General features: G+C 37.9%; 1 long non-coding RNA gene across 2 annotated transcripts; it reads right to left on the reverse strand.

The window, feature by feature from the left end:
* Positions 1–1,442: 1,442 nt before the first annotated feature.
* Positions 1,443–2,144, reverse strand: LOC107663485 (uncharacterized). 2 transcript variants are annotated; one of them, XR_001631335.1, is made up of 4 exons: positions 1,986–2,144; positions 1,834–1,910; positions 1,619–1,754; positions 1,443–1,537 (listed from the first exon to the last, which is right to left on the reverse strand). It is a non-coding gene; the product is annotated as an uncharacterized LOC107663485 (long non-coding RNA). The 2 variants fall into 2 exon arrangements; XR_001631334.1 differs by having other exon boundaries at positions 1,443–1,754.
* Positions 2,145–5,929: the final 3,785 nt, after the last annotated feature.

Raw genomic sequence — 5,929 nt, forward strand, 5'->3', positions numbered from 1 at the left:
CGATGTCTTTCATACTTTTCTGGACCTTGACAGCGTAATTTACTTTACCAAAATATCTTAAATTGTGTTCCAAAGACGAACGAAGCTTTTACGGGTTTGGAACGACATGGGGGTAAGTGATTAATGACAACATTTTCATTTTGGGGTGGAGTATCCCTTTAACTGATATTGTAACTTGAGCAGCCAAAAAGCGAGGCTGTGGGTGTGCTCTCTTCTTTCAGCCTGTTTTTCATTGGATGAAGCCTATTGCTCTTACTTTGTGACATCACTAGTGTGCAAATTCGCTTCTCCGTGCAGATTTCTTCTCTTATCCCCAATTCTTACTGCTTTTAGGTGACTGGTTGTAATCTGTACAAGAAACATTGGGCTGATGCAGCATATTCATTAACAAGATGTTGTGTGTAAGCACTGGAATCCCAATTTCTCAAAATGAGATTTTAAGGGATTCAAGAAAGCCTTGGAAAGCATAACGTTTTGATTTTTGTGTTGTTTTATTACACCGTAAATAATTGTAAACTGAGCCTAAACCCCTGAACTCAGCTCAACAGTACCAATATTTCAGCGATTTTACCTTTCCATTCAGAATATCATGCACTACTGTAGTACTTAATGTTTTTTTTCTTTCCTGTTTCAGCATCTTCAAGCTCTTAGACCTTCCCCCCTGGGAGATTGACTTGTGTCTCTGTAATCTGACAGTCATGTTAAATCCTGTTAATTGGGGTTTTTTTCCGTTTGTTTTTCTATGGTGTGGAAATGCATTGTCACACTTTCTGTGTTGAGATAGTTTTACTTTCAGCCGGTGTTTATATATTATTTCGTTTTTAAGATGCCTTGGTACGGTTAATGTTAATGTGATATTTTTTTTTCTGGTCAACTTAAAGGTTATAAGATTGTGACCTCAAATATATGGCTGTTAGGAACGTCGGCCAAATTTACTACGCCACCCCCACTTTCTAGGGTAAGGGACCCTAACAATGATATCTTTAACACAGGTAGTTCAAATAAATGAACTAGAAGCCAGAGTACAAAAGGTTAATACTTTATTAGAATGACAGATATAATCCTTTTCCATAGATAATGTTATTAAAATAATAACCGGGTTGACAGAATTGTTCCAAAAAAAGGATATAAATACAAAACTGAAATAAAGTAAACCAACTTAAATTAAACTATTAAATTACATTGTATAAAACCAATGATGAATATGATACCCAAGATAAGGCAAATCAACCCTGAATCATAGACTGGATAACACACCACATGGGAGGAAACAGAAACCCAAAATTATTCAAAACCACTCAAATCATACCTGAAACACACAAAATCACACAAACCAAAAATAAGACCTCCCATACCGTGGTACACCAATCAATAAAACAAAATTCACAACAAAATGAATATCATAAGATCACAAAAGTTATAATACCATGAAAACCCAATAAACTAAATATAAAGCAAACACTACAACTAATAAATAAATCTCAAATTTTAGTGGGAAAGAAACGGTGGCCGCTAAATCCGAGAGAGGATTTAAAACCTGTAATTAAAACCAATTGACATTTTTATTGCACGTAAAACCCCCATATTTCACCATAAAACAAACAAAATACTCACGTACCTTCCAACATTGCGCTATGACTCACTTTGATGACTGGACGTAACAGTCTCACTAAAGGCAGAAGTGGGTTGCAATGCAGTATATTCTGTACAAATGGACACTCGCAACTCAGCCGAGTATGAACACAAGAGCGAACCTAAAATAACACATCCTAAATTTATGGCACCGCATTTCATATCAATTTCACTTATCAATGAACTTGGCCATGCACTCACATTAGGTAGCTGAAACCCCGCGGAGTTGCACGCACACCGCGTTTTCGGATCAACAGGTCATCAGCACGGAAATAATCCTAAAACACATTAGCGGGCATATTATACTAACATCATTAAATTCAACTCCTATGCATAAAAGCATATTTACTCACGCTAAATTGTCGAGAGCAGCAATCACACACACGAGCAGTTCTTCCAACGCGCCAATACAGGAGAGCAAACCACACACACACTCGTTCATCGAGCGGAGAACGAGAACAAACGCCATTTCATTGAAGCCTGCGAGACTTTAAACATCACCTGTCCTATCGCGTCACCTACCCCTTAAAGGTATAGCAAGCTCATTCCGGTTACAAGATGACTTATTTTTAAATGTGAAAATAAAGAAGATTCATTGATAAAGTCTTGCTGTACTATTTGTTTAGGTCTGCAAAGTCAAATTTAGGATCTAAAAATGTCTTTTGTTTCTAAGCAGAACCGTGTGAACCTCACTGTAGGGAGAATATTCAAACAACAAGAAAATAACATTGACCCTTTTGTTTTTATGAGTAGCACAGTTTAAACCCTCATACAAATAATTATTCTTAGTTCTAGGTTAGAATTCTCAAATGTAGTTCTATAGTGCATGTGTAAAAGTGAACGTTTAAAAAAAAATGGGAAAAGGGTTCAAGCTTGTTTACACAGTGACTTTTTAATATAAAGGAATTAGCCTAAGGATATTTAATTACTTACATATTTCTCAATTTTAATAGGGATCCAACACCCTACTAAGTATTTTATTTTTTATTTTTTTACAGTTGGCCACATTTTTGCTTGTGTCTCAGGATATAAACTAAATCCTTCTTGCCTATAATTCTGTGAATTTGGATATAAGAGTGATAGATACATTTTTTTTCACCAAACTTCATCCTTAATGGACATTCATCTTTCAGAAAACCATTCAGCAGATAAAAAAAGAGCCACACAAAATTGGTTATTGTCCTTTCTGACTGACAGAGGGAGGCAAAGCTCCGTCTGCCTCTCCATCACAGTTTAGATGCGAGAGAACGGCACTGTCAACCTCACACAGACTATAAAGCAGGGGTGCCCAAACTCGCTCTTTGAGGGCCGGTGTCCTGCAGAGTTTAGCTCCAACCCCAATTAAACACACCTGAACCAGCTAATCAAGCTCTTATAGGCATACTAGAAACTTACCAGCAGGTGTGTTGAGGCAAGTTGGAGCTAAACTCTGCAGGACACCGGCCCTCCAGGACCGAGTTTGGGCACCCCTGCTATAAAGGCAATATTCAAAATGTAAGATGTTTCCATAAATTACATTGAAATATGTATATTAAATGAAGCCATTACTCAAGTCATCAATAAACTAAACTCTACGTTGCAACATCAGTTGCAATGCAACATTTCTCACGCCTGTATTTGTAGATGTGCAAAGACGTGGTTTATTTTAATGCATCTCTCACAGCCTCCTCCTATAACTCTGTATGTAAATGCGGAGTTGCCAATGGATTTGCCTTCATTCATCTCTAGAGTACTTCCTGCTGTAACAGGTTTGAGTGGTCGCTCATCTGCGCTTCAGGAAACTGCAGCAGTCTGCCGCTCTCTTCAGCTCAACTCACATGACATGAAGCTTTGGAAATAAAGCACATGGTAAGGCCAGCTCGATTCTCTTTTTAGTGAAATGACCGTAAATAGGTGTTTGCAAACCTCCTATATAATTATTAGATGACTGCTGAAGAATCAGTTAATTCTGATACTGATATCATAAAGTTGGTCAGGCATAAAATCTAAATAATCGCTTCTCATGGATTATTAGTATTAATATTAGTATTATAACTATTGTTATTGTTGTTGTTGTTGTTGTTGTTGTCACAACCTTTTACACCAGTAGGCCTACCTATTTTGGTCATCATCAACATCAGCAGCCCAGATCCCAAAATGATCTGTTTAGTTCTTCAGAGATCTCTCTGTTTTGAGAGGTAGTCAGTACAACTTCTCTGAACTGAACCGAGTTTATTGAGAACACCCTGAACATGGGTTAACCTAAATCGCCTTTAACCCTAAAGTAGCTAATCCTGCGTTGTCTTGTGTCATGATGTTCTTTTTTTTTTCTACATTCCCTGTTGAAAAAACCAGCATATGCTGGTTAGGTATGTTTTGACGCTGGGATGCTGGTTTAAGCTGGTCCTTTGCTGGTTTAAGCTGATCCTTTGCTGGTTTATGCTGGTCCTTTGCCAGCACATGACCAGCATAAACCAGCATAAACCAGCAAAGGACCAGTTTAAACCAGCACATGACCAGCATAAACCAGCATAAACCAGCAAAGGACCAGTTTAAACCAGCACATGACCAGCATAAACCAGCATAAACCAGCAAAGGACCAGTTTAAACCAGCACATGACCAGCATAAACCAGCATAAACCAGCAAAGGACCAGTTTAAACCAGCACATGACCAGCATAAACCAGCATAAACCAGCAAAGGACCAGTTTAAACCAGCACATGACCAGCATAAACCAGCATAAACCAGCAAAGGACCAGTTTAAACCAGCACATGACCAGCATAAACCAGCATAAACCAGCAAAGGACCAGTTTAAACCAGCACATGACCAGCATAAACCAGCAAAGGACCAGCTTAAACCAGCATCCCAGCGTCAAAACATACCTAACCAGCATATGCTGTTTTTTTCAACAGGGTTGAATACCTTTAGCACTTCTTTCAAAATGATAATGTGAAATATTACTTCACCCGGAGTTGAAATATGCATTAAAAAAAAAAGAAGTTAATCCAGGGCTATATGGAGATATGCTTTCCTTTCTATCTTTTCACACTGCACATGGGTTTTTTTAGTGTATATGTTTAGAGAGAAATAAGACTGAAGTTTTGTGTTGATATAGTGTCATAACCACTAGAGGTTTATTGTTCATTGCGTACTGTAATAAAGCATCATCTGTATTTTGATTATTGATGCTGCTAATTAATGGACAGCAACGAGCATAGACTACAGACATTCTGATTAGTGGTCAGTCAGTGTGGGTTTTTCAGTGATTTTTAAAACTAGATTTTAGTGATAATCTCATGCCTCTGTTGAAGACGTATCACACAAATCCTCAAAAGAATGAGAAACCAGTCTCTGTAAGAAGGATCATTTTAGTGTGATTTCAAAGTGTGAATGATATGATTGTTTGGATTGTGGCTGGAGCAGATAAGACAAAGCTTTCTTTTTTCGTTTGTCATTGACACGGGTTGCGTTTTTAGCAAAGCATGCAGCTAATTGGTTCGCTTTTGACTGTCATCTCCATGGCAACCACTGCTGAGTGATGTGCTGTGCAAAGGTGTGTGGTTGGAGACACTTCCTGTGCCTCACTATTGTTCTGAATCTGCTGCTCACTTCTTAAACAGTTCATGGCAGTTTATTATCTTCCACGCAATGTATGATGTCTTTAAGTTATTGTTTTAAAATACCACGCATACGATACTGACAGATGCATGTTAAATCAATGATAATTATGTATGCCCTCAACATCTGAGGAAGGTAATCAAATCGGAGACATTCAATACTCAATCTTAATCAGGATACAAGATACTATAATGACAATGTGTGGTCTGAGGTCTATTATAGTCCATTTTGCCGACACCACAGCGATGGCACACTTCTGCTAAAAACTTCTACTTTCCACACTGATTTTGATCAATACCTATTTCTGAACAAACAACAATGTATTCTATTACAGTTAAGTCCTCTGAGCAGGTTTATCTCTATCGATAGCATCTGTGGCCCTACTGTCAGTTACCACAGAAAAGCATTACGACCCATCGCAGAGTTCGTAAGGACAAGCAAAACTGCAAAACAACAAATTTGATTACAGTAATGCACGTACAATGGCAGTCTACGTTTCTGGTTAAACATGGTGTTTAAACATGGATGCAACAATTTACCTCCGTAATTTGAGTGAAACAACAACAAATATTCAAATCCATTTTCCACTGTCAGTAGTGTAGTGATGTAGGCTACGTACCAAGTATTGCTCATACAGAAGTCACTTTATGTGAAGTTACAGATCATGCAGATTCCTACTGAAATTACTGGATTTGAAG

The sequence above is a fragment of the Sinocyclocheilus anshuiensis genome, unplaced genomic scaffold, assembly GCF_001515605.1.
Source record: "Sinocyclocheilus anshuiensis isolate Anshui unplaced genomic scaffold, SAMN03320099.WGS_v1.1 scaffold12115, whole genome shotgun sequence".
Lineage (NCBI taxonomy): Eukaryota > Metazoa > Chordata > Actinopteri > Cypriniformes > Cyprinidae > Sinocyclocheilus > Sinocyclocheilus anshuiensis.